Source organism: Ursus americanus, chromosome 33, assembly GCF_024610735.1.
Source record: "Ursus americanus isolate L20-20 chromosome 33, mUrsAme1.1.p, whole genome shotgun sequence".
Lineage (NCBI taxonomy): Eukaryota > Metazoa > Chordata > Mammalia > Carnivora > Ursidae > Ursus > Ursus americanus.
This window is the reverse complement of record NC_142159.1, coordinates 24,146,885-24,167,742: the sequence shown is the minus strand read 5'-3', so window position 1 is coordinate 24,167,742 and position 20,858 is coordinate 24,146,885. Positions and strand designations below refer to the sequence as shown.

Sequence of the window (20,858 nt, the reverse complement as noted above, 5' to 3'; positions counted from 1 at the left end):
AAATTCACATGCCATGCACTTCACCCATTGTAAACGTCCACTCTGATGATTTTTAGTGACTGTAGTCGGGCAGCCAGCAGCACCGTCTGGAAATTCATGACGTCTCACTCCGCGAGCGTGCTCTGCGGGTGGGAGCCGGGGTCGGGGGCTCGAGGTTTCGAGTCCTGTGAGTCCGGCACCAGTAGAAGCAGTACCGTCACGGAGGGTTCTCGGGTAAGCAGCTCCTGAACTGCCTTTTGTGAGGATCGGACTGTCTCGTGCCTTGTCGTCTCCCTGAGCAGCACTGTCCTGGAAAGCACCTGTTGAAGGCTGCCCCGGCAGAGTTTGGGGCTCTTGGGAGGAAATAAAGGGGAGGGGGCTGGCAGTAGTGCGTGCCGATTGCCCAAAGCCGGGCCAAGGCTATAAGTGTGTTTCCCCGGTGGACGGTGCACACTGAGCGCCTTTTCCTCCTGGGTTTAGACCAGTTTGCTGACTGTTGATTGAGCGCTTACTGTGTGCCAGGCACCATGCTCGGCACTTCCCAAGCATGAACTCATGTACTGCTCCCAAGAGCCCTGTTGAGAGGCATTGGTTATGCCCATTTTACAGATGGGAAAACTGAAGCCCCAAAAAGTCAAACAACTTGCCTGGGATCACATAGCCAAGAAGCCAGGCTGGATGCAGGCCCGTCTGTGCTCTGAATCACTGCCCCACGAGGCCTTTGCGCATGTAGGGGCCCGTGATCTGGTGGGATGGGCAGTGGGTCAAAAGGCAGGAGTCACTGGATTGCCACACCGTGTTAAATTATGTGATAAGGGTGTGCCTGGGGTGCTCCAGGGGGATGAGAACTTTCTGGAGGAGAGAAGGCTTAGCCAGGCAAAGGAGAGGGTGCAGGAGGAGTCCCCAAGTGGAGGAGGTGCCAGAGCACAGCCTGGGTGAGAACCGGTCCCCATCGGCCTGTCCCTGCTGCGTCTCACTGGCCAGCCCTTAGCAGGTGCTCAGCGGAGGCTGAACGGAGATGTTATTGGAGAGGCAAGAAACTGGAGATCCTGGATCTTGTGTTTTCCTCTTCAGGAGTGACCAAGACAACTTGAAAATGCCCTCCAATGCTCACTTGACATTTTCAACTTCTCGGCTGGGCTGCGAGTAGATGCGGCTGTGTCCACTGAATCCTACCTCCCCTGCCCCCTCAAATAAACAAAATGAGCTGGCCAGCTGGGACAGCTGGGGGGCTTCCGGTTCTGCGCCGTCCTGGAGCCCCTCCGGAAGGGCCCTCGCCTCAGCATCTTGACCCCCACCGCCCATCTTCTGCACGCCCAGGGGGCTAAGAAGCAGAGTGAGGCCCTTTTGGTTCATAAGCAGAAAAAGAGGGAAGAAATTAGGGAAGTAAGGGCAGGACCCCGGACACTTGCTTCTGCTCGCTGTCTAGTAAATCACGGAAAGAATTTCAGAACATCTATATCTCATTCCCAAGCTGCCCTCGGCTAGACTGGGGCGGAGGTCTTCTTACAGCGTCTTGTTTTTCTCTAAGAAAAATCAGCCCACAGCATCAGACTTTAATTACCTTCCCAAGGGACACTTCCTGTGGATATTTCTAGTGACAAGTGGCTGAGGTCGTGCTCCTACATAAAATTAGGGTTTTAAACTGGGTCACAAACTCAGATGCCCCCAAGGGCCGGGAAGGAGGCGCGGACGAAGCACCCACGCCCCCGCCTGGTGGAAGGCTATAGGGAGGGGGGAGGAGTGTGGCAAAGCAAGGTGCATGTGTCGAATCAGGGAGTGGCCTCTCCTACCCAGGGCAGTGGAGTCCAGTGCACTACGGTGTGTGTGTTTCTTTGTCCCCCTAAGAGAAGCCAGGAATCCAGGCATTTTTTTTTTTAATGTAGGCAAATAACTTAGTGGAGTTTTTGTTTTTTAAAGAAACAATACAGAATACAATGTCTCAGCCCTCCCTGTACAGGTGAGGAGGACAAGGCCAAGGAGCCCAGTGGGTCACGGAGCTTCGGGGCTCAGAAATTTGGTACTGGACTTGTGGGCGCCTGGCCTGGCCCCTCTCTTCCTCCCTGGGCCGCCTCCTGGGTAAGGCAGCAGGGCTGGGAACCAAGTCAGCCAGTTCCACTGCAGCAAGAGGGACAGAACCCGGAGGCACAGAGGCCTAAGCAGTCCTCCACCCTCCGTAGCTGCCGGTGAAAGGCGCCTACTGCCAGGTCAGCTCGCGTTGCTGCCCCAGACCCAACTCCTGACACATAGATCGTCTCTGTGATCCTGACAGTGCTCCTGGTAGGTTCTGTCGCCCCCATTTCACAGAAGAGGGAACTGAGAGCCGCAGGGGCTCAGCTAACTGGATGGGTGGGATCTGATTCCTGAGCCAGGGCTTGCCATCGCCCAGTTTCACGAAGTGGGACTGGCACAGAGTGAGGAGCGCATCGCACCCTCGACCCGGCGCGAGCAGACTCGCCCTCGCGTTCGGCCGCGGCCGGGCATCACCTGCAGCGTGGGGGACATCGGGCCACCCGCTCCCCTCCTGGACGGGAACCTCGAGAGCACGGGGGCCCCGCCCACAGAGGGACCTTGCAGCAGTGCTCGCGAGCTTGCTGACTAATTCCCTTTGCAAACGGTTCAGTTTCACATGCTTGAGTTTCCAGTAACTACGTGGGTGGATTTGTTTCATTTAAGGGGAAAACAAAACAAAACAAAACATGGAGGGGGTTTTCTTTCCCAAGAAGAGGGCTCGCCAATTATGGGTTTAGTGCGTGCGGCCCTGGGCGGCCCGGTGCGGTTCCACAGCCCGCGGGGCCTCTTGGCAGGCGGACTCGGAGAGAGAAATTGCTTAGTCATGTGCAAGCGGGGAACCAGGTGCGGGAGGTCAGAGGGGTGCAGCGGCCCTGGGCTCTTCCCCACTCAGTCCTGCAGGCAGGGGAGGGGGAGGGAGGAGAGGACGGTGCCAGGTGGGACAGCCGGCCTCGCCCACCGTGGGGCTCCCCCGGGGGGACCTGGCCTGGGAAGGAGACGCTTCCCAGCTGGCCAGGCCACCTACTTCAGGTAAGTTGGAGAGGGCGGTGTGCCCTGGCACGTTAGGGGTGAGAGGCGGTCCCCAGAGGACAAAGGAGGGGTGGGTGTGGGCGGGTGTGGGTGTGTCTTCCCGCACGGGCTTGACCAGATAATATGAGCTTGCTGGTTTGGCCTGGGCACTGGCCACGCAGGGCAGACGTTTGCATCCGCCTTGGGCCAGATCCTGGGGCCTCAGCTGTGCCAAGCATGACCCCTTTAGCTGCTGGAGGGTGAGGGGGTGAAGGTTGTGGCAAAGGGGCTGATTGACGGAGGGGGTACCTGGGGGTTCGGGGCAGTCGCTGTTTACCAAGAGCTCAGGGACTTTTTGGGCATCTTGGAGCCCATATGCGTCCTACTGCCCCAGGGCACCAACGCAGCCCTGTGTGATGTCTCTGGTTCACGGGTTTCTTCTCTGGAGGAAACTACCTCGGGAAACCGTGTATAGTCGGGGTGTGGGGGCTGGAGCAGTCAGGAGCCTGGCTTGGGAGTCAGGTGGAGGTGGCTGGAGTCCTGCTCTGATACCTGCCTCTGTGATCTGGGCCGCGGTTTCCCATCTGTGAAATGGGGGTGTAAGAGTACCCCATGGATGGAGTGCATTGACATGGGTGAACTTAGGTGCTGTCCTTCTCATAACTGGGATTCAAGGCCTGACATGGGGCGGGGCCTTACCTCCCATGTGCCTTCCTGTTCCCAGGGAACATGCCTTGGAATTTATAATCTTTAGTCCCGGCCTTTGAGAACTTGCTTGATGTGCTTTCTAGAAGGAAAGAGGGCAAAAATACAGTTAACTCTCAAGCAATATCATGTTAGGCAGAGGGTCATAAAGGCAATGAGAGGCAAGCAGAGTTCTGGAGTACTTAGATGGTTTCAGAATTTACTCTCAGCAGGCAAATCCAGGAAGGCTTCCTGGAGGAGGTAATGTTAAAGCTGAACCTTAGGATGTGTAAGAACTGGAGAGAGAGGACGAAGGGAAGAGATCTATCACTGGTGGAAGAGGCTGTCCATAGCCCACACCTCCAGGAGCACAGATAGTACCCAGTATGTAGTAAATGATTAATAAATATTCTCAAAATCAAGGACTCCGGGATTTTTAGTTTAGGTATCTGAGAACCTATTTTTATAGTTCTATCTGTTTTTATAGATGTGGAAACTGAGGCTCCAGGAGGCCAAGTAATTTGTCTAGGGTCCAGGCTGGAAGCTAGAATCAACACTCACGGCCTTCCCAGGGTGGGGGGGGGGGTGTGTACGTACATGGGAGGGAGATCTTCGCATCACCAGGTGGGACAAGACCGTTTCAAAGCCACATGCAGCTGATTTCCTGTGGCGAGGGAGCCCCTGCAGCTCCACAGCCTTCTTGGATGGGTGCTTTTTCTTCTTCTCCCACCGTCCCCTCATCCCACGTATTGGCCGAAGGCCTCTGCGTGTCGGGCCCTGTCCTGCCCTGGTTTGCCGAGTGGGGCATGCAGACAGCAAATACGGACGCAGGCCAAGACCGAAGGGGAGTCCCGACCCTGTGTCATTGTCCTCGTTGGGTTTTTAAGCCCGTGCTCTTCTGGAACTTCCCAGTAACCTGGGCCTGCCCTGGAGAGCCCAGGTGGGGTGAGATGGGGTGACTGGGCATCCCGCGGGAGCCAGGGGATGCGGGGTGGCTGGGCTCGGCCCCTGGCAGCCAGGTGGGGACCACAGGAAGCCGGTGCACTCACTCCCTTTCTGGGCAGGTTGGGGAGATGTGGCGTTTGTTCTGGGAAGCTGCGGCATGGGGAGGAATGGCGTTTCCTGTGGCCTGGTGAGGGAGGGGCTGTGGGCCTGGGCTGCCGGGGGGGGCGAGGGGTGAAGGTGGGCGAGGGTACCAGGGCCGCGGCTGCCGTGCAGAGCCGTGCAGAGCCATGGCTCAGCCACCCCTACTCTGGTCCCTCCCTCGCTGCGGGGCCTGAGGTCTTCGCAGCACCTCCAGGCTGCCGCAGGGGTGGGGGTCGGGGCAGGAACGAGGGCAGGGTCCTGCACCTGTGGCCCATGCGCACTCCTGCCACATTCTTCTTTGTTCCTGAGCGCCACCCTTCCAACCTCCGCTTTCAGGCTCCCCGTGTCCTGGGAAGACCATGAGGCTGGATTCTGGCTTCTGACCTGGATCCCAGACAAGTTAGCCTTTTTGAGTCTCACGTTCCGCTTCTCCAAAAATGGGCACGAGACTCACCTTGCAGAATCGTCGTGTGGTTGCTGCCCCGTGGACAGTTGTTTGCTTCATTGGGAGAATTGTTCCCTGGCACGTGCAGCCATCCGGTGGCTCACCCCGTTCAGCGTGGGCTGGGGACACAGCCGGACAAGGCAGGCACCTGCCCCGGAGGATTTGCCCTCTGTGGTGGGGACAGTCACTCGAGCTGGAATTAGAACACAGTGTGACCGGTGCAGGGAAAGCTAAGAGGCCTTGGGGAGGGTCGTCCTGCAGCAAGCCCTAAAGAGTAGGTAGGGACTGCAGAGGTGGGAGCCAGGGGACAGCGCGGGGAGCCCAGGAATACCACGCAGGCAGAAGGTTGGTGTGTGGACCCGGCGGGCTGGCCAGAGAGGGGGCGGGAGGAGGCCGGGCCTCATGTCGTTCACCTTGCCCGTGGAACACGCCCCCCTCCCCCACCAGATCAGGGCTTCACCTCACATGCCACCCCCCATTTGGAGCCTTGAAGTGCAAAGACAGGAGGAGAGGCCAACAGGAAGGAGGAAAACAGTCCTGGGGGCCCTCCTGCTCCACCCCCTCCCTGGGACCCCACTGAATTGAGTTGAGGAGGAAACGGAGACCGTCTTGGGTTAGAGGCTGGGTAAGGCCGCCTGGCCTGCATGGGTCGTGTGCAGTGGGGAGATGGGGCAGAGGGGAATTGGATTGGGATGGCAGGGGGTGTTAGGTTTTGTGTGGCTTTGAAGTGTGGGATCCTTCCAGTCCCAGGTGTGGCTGGTGTGGTTTGGGTGGGGGTGATGTGGGTAGGGCCACCTCTCAAAGGGTGGGGCTTCAAAAATACTGTCCAGCCTGGTGGATAGAGACAAGATAGCCCATTTTGAGAGGGCTCCAGATTCCATACCTGCTGGTTCTTTGGTTGCTTGAACTGCTGGCCTTGGGTGGGAAGCCTGTCCCCAAGCCTCCAGCCCCAAACTTCTTGGGAGGACCCTGACTGGGTCTGGCCGTGGGCTGGCCACCTGCCTGCCTGGTCCTGGGGTCAGAGGCAGGACACTCTCCTTTTCCAAAATGTGGAGGGGAATTGTACTTTCAGTCCCACTGGGTCAAGTGACTTCCGTTGTGGCGGCTAGACTCACGTGCTCAGGACAGGGCCAAGCCCCCTGCCGGGGATCCCAGGTGTCCAGGCTGGTGCCTTCTTCTCGCTGTTTCTGGGCACCTCCCACCCCCCACTTTGGTTTTTCTTTGCCTCCCTCTTAAATTTTCATAGCAGAAACTCCCTTCTGCAAATATTTACTGAGCACCCGCTTTGTGCCTGCCATTGATTTGGGGGGGGGGGGCTTACAGAAGAAACAAGACAGACCCGAAAGTGATAATTAACTACTGTCTCTGGGGCGAGGCCTGCCCTCTGTGGGGAGCATCTCTGTCTTGTGGGTCTACCTGCAACACCTCCTCCCTCCCCTGCTGGGCTTTAAGCTCCTCTCGCCTGTCCTCCCCACTGCCCTTTACGGATGCAGGCGTCCCTGCTCCCTTGTTCAGCAGGCCGTGGAAGGTCCTAGAGAGCCAGGAGACCCCTTTGCATCTTGTTGTCCCAGAGAACTCGATTGATGGGGCATCTTATACCCACAGTGGGTTTGCTCGGGGTTCCTAATTTATTTCTTGACACTTGGAGGAAGCCTGTACCCACCTCCTTCCACTCTGCAAGGATTTCAGGCAGTGGAGCAGGAGAAATGGTTCACCCCACATCGTTGAGGGAGCTGGTGATATGGAGCTGGGGCTGGTCTCCATGCTCAGGGCCTGTCCCCGGGCTTGTGAGGAAGCCAGGCAGTGGGGTCGCTGAAACACCCTCCAGGGCAGACCTTGGTCCTCTCTGTCGGGTCCTGTGCCCACCTAGCACCGTGGCTGGGATACCATGAGGGCTCAGTGGGAACTCGGCGAATGAATGAATGAATGAATGAGCCCATTGACCTTTTCACCAACAATGGAAAAGTTAGCAGCTTTGATCCAATCAGCTCATCTTCTGAGGTTGCCTGTGGATGTCCGTCCGTCTCCATGAGGATAGGGGTCCGTCTACCTTGTTTGGCGGCCCAGGTGCCTGAGACAGGGCCTGGCACACGCAGGACTGAATGGGCCGATTGAGCTTCAGACTTGGCTCGATCCCAGCTCCAGTGGGGCTGACCACATCCCCAGGTGGCCGCCCCCCCTCCAACTCCGGCTGATCATGACCTTCCTTTTGAAGGTATCCTGGAGGATGGGCTCTGTGCCTCTTATTTCTTCGTGGGGGGGATTTTTCATTTCTGTCGCTGGCCGCTGGCCGTTTTGAGGCCATGCCTGCTCTTGGGGCTGGTTGAGGTGGGATGGAATTATGGGGTGCTCTGCTCATGAAAGGTTGGTGTGACTGGGAGGGGTCCCCCCCGGGCTCCAATGGAAGACCCTCTCCCCCTTTAAAACAGGCATCTTCTCCTCTGCTCCATTCACATCTCAGACTCCCTGAGTCTCTGACCCACTCCCCAGGCCAAGGCAAGTGACACACTTCGGCTGAAAAAGGCATCCGTGTGCTGACAGGTGCTAGAAACAGTCCTGTCCCCCTTTGAACCTTCTCCTCCGGGGCCCCTGCCCCCACACCTGACAAAAGCCCTTAAACCTTTCTAGCTTAGTCTGCGGAGGCATCCCAGGCGGTGTGCCTGAAACGTTTGCATTCCTAGGGCTTAGCCGATGCTTTTGAGTGTCAAGTTTCTGGGTTAGTGGTACAGGGAGCGGGAAGCCAGAGCTCTTTACAAAGAAAGCATGTGTGTGGTGGAATTCCAAATATCCTGGATGGCATGGGGTGGCCTCCAAGCCCCAGGGCGCATTCTTGGGGGAAGAGCAGACCCTGCGTGACGTTTACATGCGTGCCCTTTTTGCCATCACCTTGGTACCTGCTGGGGCGGTGTCTGGGCAGCTCGGCTCTTCAGACCTTTAGGGAACACTGGGTAAGAGTGCCACTGGGGCAGCTGAGGCAGCGGTGAGGGAGGCAGACTGGTAGCCCATTAGTGCTGTACTTGGTCACCTCTGAGACCCACAGAGAGGAAGGGTCACCTTTTTTTTTTAAATAAGCTGCTGATGGTCGCTGGACCGTGTCGTGGGCTCCAGGACCAGCCTGATCTCGGCGATGTTAAACGTGAGTCATCCTGAGTCATGAGAGACAGGACGGGGCCATTGGACTGGCCAGAGACATGGTCAGGTTCGTGGGGGAGGTTCGTTCAGCGGTGGTGGGTGTCTCAGGTGGCGGTTCCGGGCAGAGTGGGGCCGGGGAGTGAACAGCAGCGGCAGCAAGGTCACAGCTGGGCTCTGCAGCCTCCAACCCAATCAGGGAGCAGCCTCGATGTGTCTGTTGTGCAGAAGGGCAGAGGCCGTCCCAGGTAACGCACACCTGGGCATGGCAACGGGCAGGGGCTTTCACACTCCCCTGAGCTCCCATCCTATGTGGCTCTTTAGTAATGACCCACATCCCTGGGGCTTAGTCCCTGGTGCCTGAGCTCCTTCTTTGCCTCGGACCCGTCTCTGTGGCGGGTACTCAGTACGGAGTACTGGAGCACTTAGTACGGACCAGGCTCCGGGAAGCATGTGCACCGGCGTCGCCTAACCCTGAAACCGCCCCTGTGACACAGTTACGGTTCTTGTCCTCGTTTTGCAGATGGGGAAACGGTGGACCAGAAAATCTCAGGTCCTCGCTGGGGAAGGGTCAGAGCTGGGATTTGAACCGATCTCTGATGTTTACGGGTTTTCAATAGATTTGTGTTGGTTATTCCTCCCCAGTTCGTATGGTGACCTGACCAAGTCCTGACCAATGGTTGACTGAGAGCAGGTGTGTATGAATAAGGCCCAGGGTGACGAGTGTTCCTCAAAGCTGTATGAGAAACAGTGTAATTCTTGGGGAGAGGTGTGCTTACGGGCTCCTGGGCACATTCTGGGGAGGCCAGGACCACCCCTGGTTCCACCAAGGCTGAACATTGGTAGAATGTTCCAGAGGGCCAGGAGAACCAGAGCAGGGTGGCAAGTTGTTTTGATCGGCCCTGCTGTGGCCACTCCGATGGTCAGCAGAAGGTGGAGGTGCAGCTGTGGGGGCCCCCGTGATGGGGGGAGTGCCGTGTCGGACACCTCCAGCCCCCCGCCCCAGCCCCCCTTTCCTTTGTCGTCTGGCTGCGTCAGATGTCTGGGCTTGCAGGGAGGTTCCTGAATGGGCCTTGGAAATAGGTCACTCCCTTCCCGTGCTGCCGGCACTGACCCACATGTGACCTTCCCCGTGGTGACAGTGTCTGGCTGTCACTCTTTGATGCTGTCTGTGGAGGGGCTGCGAATGTCTGGGGGCAAGGTGCCCCGCCCCGCCCCACCCTGCTCTGGCCGCCGAGGACCTCACCACCTCAGCAGCCCGGCCGGACGCTCCGCCGGCAGCCCCTCCTCCCCTCTGCCGTTCTGGAAAGGGGAAATCCACACTCCTGACCCTCCGTCTGAGCGTCCGACCTTTTCCTCTCCATGCAGTGCCCCGGCTGGGCTGGCGGCTCTGACCGTCTAGATGGAACAGACTAGTTCCTGCTGGGCCGGAGCCGAGGGGGACGGACGGCTCCACCAGGCCCCTCTCTGGCCCTCCAGCTCCTCAGCTAGTGCTCAGCGGTGGACGTTCCTTCCGAAAAATCACTGGGGTTTTTCCGTTTCTCCCCCTGCCTGGCCTGGGGAGCCGTCCCTCAGGGCCTGCAGGCGGAGATGACGGTGACTCCTGGAAGATGCACATAGGCCGGGCGCCAAGGATGACCCCAGAGGTCCCCTCTCGACGTCTCCGGATGCCCTGAAGGCAGTGCTCGGCCGCGTTGCCCCCTCACCTGGGCCTGGAGCCCTGTCGGCCGTGGAGCTTCATTTGGGCTTAACTTTTAGGCTTGGGATCCAGATGTGCCCAAAGCAGAGAATGGAGAGCACCAGACCCTTCTTCCCTCAGGGAGGTGGTTTCTTCTCACAGCTGGCTGCCTCTCTATCTTTGGGCGCCTGAGCCCCACTGGGCAGATTCTGGGGAAGTGGCCTTTGCAGATCCCTAAGGGCTCCCCGGCCTCCGTGAGACAAGGCCGTGTCCACACCGCTGACGCTCCTGCTGGGCGTCCAGGGGACGAGGAGTCAGGGTCTGCCGCGAGGCTCACAGACTGTGCAACACGGGGCCTTGGAGCCGTGGGCTATGGGCCTCCTCCCTTCCTTCCTCCCTGTGGCCGGTGGGAAGTTCGGGGGGACTTTTCCTGCAGGAAGGAGAACCAGGATACAGACCCAAGGCGGCAGGGGGGTCACGTGCAGGCTCGATGCGCACCAGCGGGGGCGGGGGGCGCACCTGAAATCCAGCTCCAGAATCCCTCCTTGGTGCACCCTGGTTGCTCCATTCAGTCACAGTTCCTGGGTTTTGTGGGCTTTTTTTTTTTTTTTTCCTGTTTCTTTTTCCTGTGTTTTTTAGGGCATATCTTTCATGCGTGCCAAAGTAGGGGACCAATCCCGGTGGATAACCACGCGTTCATGCTTCTCTTAGCAAGTTGCAAGCTGGTGTGTTCAGTGCAGCTGGAATGGGCTCGGGTGGGCAGCACTTTGTTCTTTTCACCGTGCGGACCCACTGTGGGCACAGTGCCAGCACACAGTGGGGCTGCACATTTCCTCACGTCAATGAGTTGTGTCCCGGTTAGCCGTGGTCACATCTGCCACCCTCCTCTGTGGCGCGTTCCACCACGACCCCATTGCTCACTGCGTAGTAGGTCCTCAGTGAGGTCTTGGTAGGGAACGTGGATTGTGTTCGGTGCTGTTTGCACGTCCCCTGCCGTCCTCTGTGGTGTCTCTGGGCCCAGCCTCAGAAGGGTCCGCTTGGAAGGGCTTGGGTCCTGGTGTCCCCGACAGGGAGGCCAGCCGGGCGGGAATGGGGCAAAGTCAAGACAAAGGCCTGGTTGTGCCCTCAGAGAAAACCCAAACCTGGTTTCCCTGAGGCTGAAACTGCCAGCGCCCAGCCCGCCGTGCTCCCATAAAGGGAACTTTGTGTACGGCTCCGTGGGAGGAGGGGGTGGCCCGCGCCTCCCAGCACCCAGCCTCTCCCCGGGAACGGGTGTGACCGCCTGGGAGCCACAGCCCACTGTGATGATAACTCCTGTGATCCTTGACCTCTCTGAGCCGACACTGGCGAGACGGCGTGTTTGGGACAATCAGTCTGTTCTCTGTGTCACGGGGCCAGCATTGTCAGATCCAGACCAGACATTCTTTCTTGGAAACCCAAGTGGGTGGGGGCGGTAGGGACGAGGCTGGGGTGGGCGGTGCCCTGTGAGCGGGTCTGTGCCAGGCGGGCAGTGGGGGGCGGCGGGAGTCCTGTCTGGAAGCCCGGCCACCTGCCAGCTGCTACCCCTGAATGCAGGACTTGTGTGGATCCTTGAAGTTGGGACCCCAGGGCTCAGTGTGTGGCAGCTGACGGAGCCTGCTTCTGCTCCCACTGCTGACTCGGAGTTTTCCAGGAAAGAGCAGCCAGTGCAGGCAGAGAAAAGGGGCCAAGATTGCCTCCTGTTGTCTGGGCACTCGCCCGCCCTGCACACTAGGGATGGTTTGGGCTCTTTAGGGATGAGCTCTTGCCGTGGATTCTCAAGGATTGAGGGGCCTGGAAGGCAAGTGGGGGCAGGGAAGCTGCAGATCCTTTGGGGGAAAGTTCCAGAGCAGATAGGGGACAAAGAGGGGGTTGCCTGATGCCACATTCCGGAAGGCGGTCCGTGGAGGTGGCATTTCTGTGGAGCCTGGCAGTGTGGGAGGTGGCACCATGGAATGGAAGGAGCTACTCACTCATTCTACAGGTATTTATTGAGCACCTACTGTGTACCAGGCACTGTTCCAGGCCCTGGAACATAGAGGTGAACAGACACCTGCCCTTAGGAAGCAAGTACTCTTGTTGGGGAACAGGTCTTAAGCAGTTAACCAAATGAATGTCGTCGGAAAGTGCTATGGGGAAGAGCCGAGCGGGAGACAGGGACAGGAGTGCTGGGGACAGAGAATGTTTGCCGTGTAAAGTAGGGTAGCTAGGAAAGGCCTCTGCGATGAGGCACTCTTTGAGCAGAGGTCTGGTGGCAGTGAGGGAATAGCCACCCGGGTACCCAGGCCCAGTGCACCTGGTCCTATGCAGAGGGCTTGGGAAGTGCAAAGGCCCAGAGGTAGGGGCTTATCCTGTGCCAGAAACAGCCAGAAGGCCAGGGAGGCAGGACAGAGTGTGGAAGGGGAGAGGCTGGAGGCTGCGCTGTGGGGGCCTGCGGGCCACTGTGAGACACCTGCTTTTCAGTGGGAGGAACCCCTGGAGAGTGGGAGCGGAGGAGGCTGGGGCTGAGGCCCGGGAGGAGGGCAGTGAGGTGGTGAGGATAGCTGCGTTCTGGACGGTTTGAAGGCAGGCCGGACAGGGTTTGCTCCCGGACAAGCTTGGATTTCAGGGTTGCTCCTTCCTCCTTCAGCAGACATTTATCTGGCACCTGCTCTGTGCCAGGCTCTGGGCTGGGTGCTAGAGCAGCCTGGTCCCTACTTCAAGGAGGAGGAGACAGGAAAGAAAACCAGCCACAGTGTCTCCCCCTGGAGCGTGCCGACCAGGGGACAGGCTCCGGGGCTCAGCATGTGTTTGAGAAACCGGTGAATGAAGGGAAAGCACACACAGGTACCGAGAGGCACACAGTAAGGGCATCTACGTGACATGGCGGGGGGGGGGGGGGTCAGAAGGCCTTCCAGAGGGAACGGAGTCTGGTTTCAAAGTCTCCATGAAAAGAGGCCTGGTAACCCCAGGATGCTTGGGTGGAAGAAACAGTATGAGCAAAAAAGTGGTCTCAAAAAGCTTGGCTTGGGAGTCGATTAGGACTTTCCCAGTTGCAAAGGGCAGACAGCCCAGTCCAAACAGCCTTAAGCCAAAAAGCAGCTGGTTTGCTGAACTGGATGACTAGCTAAAAGTCAGCGGGCTTCAGGCACAGCTGGATCCAGAGGCTCAGACCCTGGCATCAACGAGTCCCTTTCTCTCTAAGCATCTGCCTTCTTTCTTTTGGGCCTGGTTCTCAGAAGGTCATTGAAGCCAAGGTCCCAGGATTGGTTCTGACTGGTCTCACTGTCACAGGGGTGGGTGGTGCCCTGACGCAGTCACCTGAGCCCGGGTGCCCACCCCTAGAGCCTGGAGTAGAGCAGGACCTACCCAGGCCGGGGCCGGGAGCGGGAGGGGGAGCCCTCCTAGACAGAAGTGAGGTGCATCACCGGAACGAGAAGGTGGGTGTGGGCAGAGGAGTCAGACCCCCACCCTAACTTATTAGGGACCCTGTGCCTCTTTTCAACGGGTGGTTGTGTTTGTTTCATGGGTGGGCTGGTGGCAGGGAAGGATTGGGAATGAGGCCAGAAAGGTAGTCGGAACCAGGTCATGAAACGCTCTTATATGTGAGAGTTTGACCGTTGTTTTTGAGGTGGCCCTGTGCCTGGTACACCGTGGTCGCTCAGTAAACTCCCTCCGATGACCTGTCTGTTTTGTGGACGCCTCCAGAGGGTTCTAAGCAGGGAAGCAGCACAGTGAGAGGAGTGTTCGAGGACGCACGGTGCAGGGCCTGGGCTGGGCTGCTGGCCGGCTGGGAGGGCACGGGCAGTCAGGACCTCAGGCGTGGGCTCCGCGCGCGGCCGGGGAGGCCCGTCCCTGCTCCTGCGTGCTCGGTGGCGGGTCCCCACGCTTGCTCTCATGCTCCTCTCCCTGGGAGGCCATCTGGACTCGTTCAGGTGGCAGAGTTGAAGCCCAGCATCCTCACGGCCTCCTCTTACGGGGGAGCCGTGGCCTCCGCTTCCTTCTTAGCTGCAGGCTGATGTTTGTGGCGCATGAGCGGGGCGTGTTTCTCGAAAAGCAGCCAGTTGCCCTGTGAGGCCAGGCCGCCTTTTCACTTGGGTGGCCCTGCTTCCTGGGCTGGTGCTAAGCTCCCTGCGGTTGAACTTTTTCCTTCATAAAACTCGAGGGAAGACGTATTTTTGTCCCTGCGTCTGCCCTGCGTCTTCCCTGCCTCCTCCCAGGAGACAGAAGATGCTACAAGGGGTCTGGGGTCCCTGAGGTCAGAGTGCATTCTGTGTGTCCCCAGGGGTGTGGCTGGGCTGACCCCTGGCATTGGAGAGGTCACGAGGAATGTTCTCCGTGGGGGTGAGTTTGTCCTTCCCTGCCTTTGGTCGGGGGGACTGTTGGCCCTCCTGAGGTTTCCTGGGGAATGAGGCGTTTTCCCCGGGCCTGCTGGGGAAGACCTGGGTTTGGTCCCAGCACTCCCCAAGGGCTGCTCAGGTCACTTTTCTAAGCCTGTGCCAAGGAGGCCACCAGACGACCCTACGGGAGCCCCCGGAGCCCCCTGAAGTGTCCGTGGAAGGTCAGTGGGTGGCATCCAAGTGGGCATCCCAGACCACCCCTTGAGCAGTGGCTAAGGCCGAGAAGGGGAGTGGGGGGACTGGAGCGGGGGCTGCTGGAGGCCCAGTGTGGGAACGGGGGGGTAGGTCTGAGAACCCCTTGGAGCTGCTGTGCCAGAGAAACCACCTTCGAGGAGGGAGCCCCAGCTTGCTCCCCGCCCCCACTCACCCGCCATCTTCCCTCCCAGGCCTGGCAGAAGCGCGAACCCCAAGCCGGCTGTGTCCAAGGGGCTTTCCTCATTACTGCAGTTCAGTCTGCGTTGGCTTAGTTTGAAAGACTTACTGCCTCTGAGTCAAAACACAAAAATCCCCCTGGATGGGCCACAGTGTTTGCTATTGAGGGAGGAGCTGGTGCCTTCTCTGGGTTGAGGGGGTGGTCCCAATCCTTTGCTTCCTGCCTGCAGCCAGGTAGCTCCTGGGTTCGGAGACCCTGAGCCTGCCCCAGCCCAGGGGTCCTCTGGGACAGGTGCTCAGGCTGGGTGGGCAGCAGGACGATTGCTCGTCCTCGGATCAAGCTGCTGCCCTTGTTGGGAAAGCAGCCTAGGCCCCCGACCTCGAGGCCCAAGCACCTGCGGGCACCAGCTGATGCTGGGAACCCGCAGCCTCCAGAGCACCTCTCCTGAGACGGTCTGCCAGGGTGGGGGAAGAAGTTCGTAGCTTGATTTTTTTTTAACCTCTTCCTGTTTAATTTCTGTGTTTTTGATGTGTGTTTCATAATGTATGTTATCTGTCGATACAGAAACAGGTGAGGATCGTGTGTGCATAATATATCTTTTGGGGGGTATATAGTTAACAGTTTGCTGATCCAATGCATAACCAAAAAAGGCTGGTATGGGGTGCTGTGAACAGGGCTCTGGTTTGTGAAGGGAGGGGGCATCTCCGGGGCCCAGGGAAGGCTGTGGTGGGGAAGCGCTCCTGGGACGCCAGAGCAGGTGCCCGGGGAAGGAGGGCGTGGGAAGGCACAGTGCGGCAGACAGCAGCATCCTGGCACCGCTCTGTGCTTGGGTATCGTGTCATCCCGTGCACGTGGACGCGGGGCCTGGACCTAGAGGAACGGGCCCTTGGAGGAGTTTGGGGGAGAGGTTTGGCCTGTTTCTTCCACGGTAGACGACATTTCCTTAGGTCTAGGCCAAGGGTCATCAAACTCTAAGAGCCAGATGTAAATATTTAGGCTTTGTGGACCACGTGATTGCTCCATTGCAACTACTGGTAGTGAGGAGGAAAGTAGCCAGAGATGGTATGTCAACAAAAGGGCATGGCTGTGTACTAATAAAACTTTATTGACAAAAACCGACAGCAGTCCAGACTGGCCCATGGGTCATCGTTGGCCAAACCCCGGTCTGGGTTAAGGGCATGGGTCCCAACGCGGCTCAGAACTAGCTGCTATCACCCACCAAAAAGCGAGCCCCTGACCTTGCATTCACAAACGAGCGTTCCAGTGACATACACTATGGGGTTGGGGGGTAGGGTGTGGACCCTGCCGAGAGTTTGCAGAGCGGGAGCAGGTCCGCGTCCCTTTCCCTGACGGAGCAGAGCATCCCCAACTCCAGCACGTTCTTGCACCGACTCCTCAAGCCAGATGGTCAGGGCAGTGGGAGGAGGCGGGGCCCCTGCTCATCGTAGGCTCACAGAGCAGCGGCGCCGTAAGGCTCAGAGGCCCTGCCAACCGGAGTGCCTTGCAGTGTTGTGGGGAAATGTGCTGCAGGAAGAATGTCCCCTTCTGTCGGGTGTGGGAACCCCAGAGTTAAACAACACCTGCCATTGTCCGTCCTGTAGGACTGTCTCCAAGCCATGAGGATGCTGATGGGCTTTGTGACTCCGGGAGGCCGTATCCTATTTCCCCCAACTCAGAAACGAGTTTTCCAGGGCTTCAGGAATCTGCCCAGCCCCATTTGCTGAAGAGCCAATCTCCTTCGACACTTTACTTTATAGCCGAGGAAACCTAAGGCCCACGGCGGTCAAATGTCTCAATCAGGGCGACACAGAGGGCTGGGGATGGGGTCGGGATGCAGTTTCAACGTGCTCGGGAGAGCCATGGAGTTGGGGTGCCACTCCCCGCCCTGATAGAGTCACAGATGCGGGTGTCCTGGGCTATGCCTGTGCCCACAGTGACACGAAGGTGGTTTTGTCCCAGGGCACACCACGTCCGTTCCTCTCTGGCTTTCCAGCTGGGGCACTGGTGACATTATGGGCAGGATAATTTTTTGATGTGGGGGCTATCCTTGCTCTGGAGGATAGTTAGGGTACCAGTGGCATCTCCCAGCCCTGGTCCTAGCCACCGAAAATGTCCGTAGACGTGGCCAGATGTCCCCTGAGGGGTAAAATCACTCCAGTCGAGAACCACTGCTCTGTCTTCGTTAAGCTAGTAAGTGTGGGCCCTGCATTTTCTGGGATCGCTGATCACGGGGAAAACTTGTGCTGGCGCTCCGACCGGTATAGCAGAATCCCCGGGGGGCGCGGGGCAGCGACGGAGGCATCCCAGGCAGGAGGCTTGAAGAGTCCCGAAGATACCAGAAGGTACACGGGTGTTTCCTGCTGCATTAGGGCTGGGTGCTGCCAGTTGAGGGGTTCCTGGATGGGGAGGCACAGTTGAAGAGCGGGGCAGAGGTGAAATCCGGAGTGGATGGAGGGCATGTGCCCTGGGCAGAGGACTTCACGCCAGGGCAGGAGGGGAATGAGCTTGCAGGCAGGGAGTGATGGAGTGTTCAGGAACGGCGATGTGGGACGGGGTGGGATGTACGAGGAGGGCACGGAACAGTGGGGCGGAGAGTGTGCTGGAAGGTGAGCCCCACAGCCGACCAGAAGGCCGTGCTGGAGTCTGGGAGACTGTGATGAACAGCTGGAAAGACAGTGAGCTTGGGTGTTGATGGGAGGGCTGTGGACAACATTCCGTGGGTAGTGTCATTCTACAGGCATTGTCTTCTCGAAACTTCGATGGTATGAAGCTTTTGGAGCCTTTTCCAGGACTGATTCCCAGAGTCTAGGGAGGAAGGTTGCCCTGAGCGACAGACGGCTGGTCCAGAGTGGCCCACGAGCAGGTGGCCACATTTGTGCCGAGAAAGAGAAACCAGACAGTCTGCATGGGTCTCACACCACCGTTCTGGGTAGGCAGGTGTCCTTCTCACCAAAGCTTGTTGAACAGTTGCTAGGTGTCTGAGTTAGGCCGGGGCAGACCAGGGTTTCTTCACAGGCTAATGAGCTCGTGGAGAAGAACGGGACTGTGCCCTTGTAGTTGGGGGGTTCGCGGGCTGGTTCGTTAGTTGTCGTTGAAGGTGATGTGGAACTTGTAGGCGATTCCGGAGGGTCTCCTGGTTCTGTAGTGACAGCCTCCCAGGTAGGTGAGTGGGTTGACTTGACACTGGCACGTGTGTGAGCCGAATGGGGGGCGGCAGGGGTGGGAGTAGCTGGTCAGAGCAAGCCAAGGAGTGGAGCGAGCCTTTCTGTGACAAACTGGGCTCAGGTGAGTGTGGGAACAGCCCGTGGTCCCCAGCTCGGGAGTTTGGGCCTGATTCTATAGGCAGGACGGAGCCACTGAAGGCTTTAGAGTGAGGACATCATGACAGACATCGTGCACGTTTGAACGAGAGGGCATGTGCGTATTGCTGGGGCTTTTCTCACAAGACGTTCCCGGGAGACACCGCTTGATCTGAATCAGCGTCGCTTACGGTCGTCAGTTCTGCACAGAAAAAAAGATGGGGTTTGGTGCTTTCAACCCCCGTGCTTTCTGTATGTAATGTTTTCCATCATGAAAATAGCTTCATCGTGCCCGCTTATTACAGCGTGCACTCATTGCGAAGACCCTGAGGGATACGTCATATGTAAATACAAAGAAGTTCGAATCACCTCCTCCCGGGGTCCCCACGCGAACCTTCCGACACGCGAACCTTCCGACGCCCGACCCTGCCGGGCTGATGAGACGCGCACATTCGTATCTTCAGGCAGACACGTTGGGGAGCGTGTTTCGCGTTTGCCTACGACCCGCTTCCCTTTTGTCCCTCTCATCCCCGCCCCAAAGTAACGGTAACCCCTGAGCATGTCTTCCCAGCCTTCTATTTTTTCACGTTGCGGTGAAATCCGCATACTAGACTTTACCATCTGTCTTAGTCATCCCGGCTTGCTACGAGAGAGCAGGCAGGCGGGGGCTTCACCAGCAGACACGGGTGTCTCACGGTTCGCGAGGCTGGACCCCCCCCACCCCGAGATCAGGGTGCTGGCAGGTGTGGTGTGCAGCGAGACCCTCTTCCTGGCGGGTGCACAGCTGTCTTACCGTATACTCACCTGGCAGAGAGAGAGAGAAATCATCTCTCTGGGGGTTCTTCTTAGAAGGGCACTAACCCCATTCGTGGGGCTCTGCCCTCTGGATCTCAGCACCTCCCAAACGCCTGATCTCCTCATATGATCACATTGGGGGTTAGGATGTCAACATACGCATTTCTGGGGGACACAGCCTGGGAGTCCACGGCACATCTTAACCATTTTTAAATGTACGGTTGAGTAGCGTTAGGCACGTTTACGGGGTTTTACATCTATTGCTAACATCTGTCTCTAGAACGCCTCAGCGTGTAAAACTGAAACTCTGTCCTCATTAAAAAACGACTCCCTCTCCCTCACACACACACCCCCAAACTCGGGCAGCCACCATTCTAATTTCTTTTTTTTCCTTTAAAAATTCTATTTTATTTCTCATTTTTAAAATGATTTATTTATTTATTTGAGAGCAAGAGAGTGAGTGGGGGGAGGAGCTGAGGGAGAGAATCTTCAAGCAGGCTGCCCACCGAGCGTGGAGTCCAACCCGGGGCTCGATCTCATGACCCGTGAGATCATGACCTGAGCTAAAACCAAGAATTGGACGCTTCACCTACGTGGGCCACCCAGGTGCCCCTATTTCTAATTTTTAATATAAACAAAAATTGTAACACTTTTAAGTGTTTGTAGGGTTCAAAATTCCAAAGGTATAATACAGCAGATAGGGAAAAGTCTCCCCCAGTCGACTCCTGTTCCACAGACACCCTGGTCCCCTCCATAGAGTGTCAAATATAGTCATTTTCTTGGGGAGGGGTCTATCCGGATCTGCTGTGCTTATGTAACCATGCATGTAATACACTGTTTCTCTTTCTCCCTGGAATGGTGACACACTATATTTGTACTTTGCTTTAAAGAAATAGTCCTGGGGCTTATGTTGGGGGCTCCCACACCCTTCAGATCACTCCCTGCCGCGCCCCATGCTGGCTTCCGACTGGGCTCAGGGGAAGGGAGGGAGAAGAGGGAAGTCGAGTTGGACTGTCTCGGTCCCCGTGAACAGGGTCACTCGCACTGGCCATGTCCATCTGCAGGCCTCTGGTGCCTTCCAGCATACCACCAGGTTCTTCTGGGGTACCTGTGTTGGGGTTGAACTTTGTCCTTTGGGCGTGAGGTGGGTGAGAACCCGCTGCCCTGACCCCCGATGGCAGCAGTCTCCCCTTCCGGGCTCCTTCGTACCTGTCGACACTTTTTTTTTTTTTTTTGGTATAGAACAGCATTTTAAAAAGTAATTTTTAAAATGTATTTATTTTTCATCATGGTAAGTGTACTGTTTTATCGCCATCGCCCCACCCCAGTGCCATTCTCCTTTCTGTCCCTAAGAATCCGACTCCTCGCGAAACCTCGGGTAAGTGGAATCACACGGTACTCGTCTTCTTATGACTGGTTTATTTCACTAAGCATCATGTCCTCAAGGGCCCTACGCGCTGCGGCGTGTGACGGGTTGTCCTTCCTGTTGAAGACTGAATAGTACTGCGTTGTGTGCGTGTCCCACGTCTCGCTTATCCCAAGTTCATCTGTCGAGGGACGCTTATGTTGCTTCCACTTTTTGGCTCTGTGAACAATGCTGCCGTTAACACAGGTGTGTAAATATCTGCTTGAGACCCTGCTGTCAATTCTTTTGGGGGTATAACCAGAAGTGGAGTTGCTGGGTCGTCCGGTAAATCTATTTTTAATTTTCTGGAGGAACTGCCATACTGTTTTCTGCAACAGCTACACCATGTTTACGTTCCCACCAAGACAGTACAGGGGTTCCAATTCTCCACATCCTTTCCAACATCTGTTATCCTCTGGTTGTTTTTACTTTAACGTAACCCTTTTACTGAAGGTTAATATGCCCCAAATAGCTCCATATACCTTCCTGCCTGCTTAGTGATACACATGCATGTATCTTTGGGGACGGCATTCTTTTACTAAAACTGGCTCGCCTTTTGTATCCCCA

General features: G+C 57.3%; 1 protein-coding gene across 2 annotated transcripts in view; it reads left to right on the top strand.

Annotated features, from left to right (window-relative positions):
- Positions 1-20,858, top strand: part of SPSB1 (splA/ryanodine receptor domain and SOCS box containing 1) — a 66,812-nt gene that overhangs the window by 10,546 nt on the left and 35,408 nt on the right. Inside the window, exon 1 of one of the 2 annotated variants that reach the window (XM_087858704.1) lies at positions 2,281-3,021. The exons of the other annotated variant lie outside the window; for it this stretch is intronic. The gene's annotated coding sequence lies outside the window, so the exon portion shown is untranslated. Of the gene's footprint in view, positions 1-2,280; positions 3,022-20,858 lie in introns of those variants that run through there. 2 annotated transcript variants of the gene reach the window in all.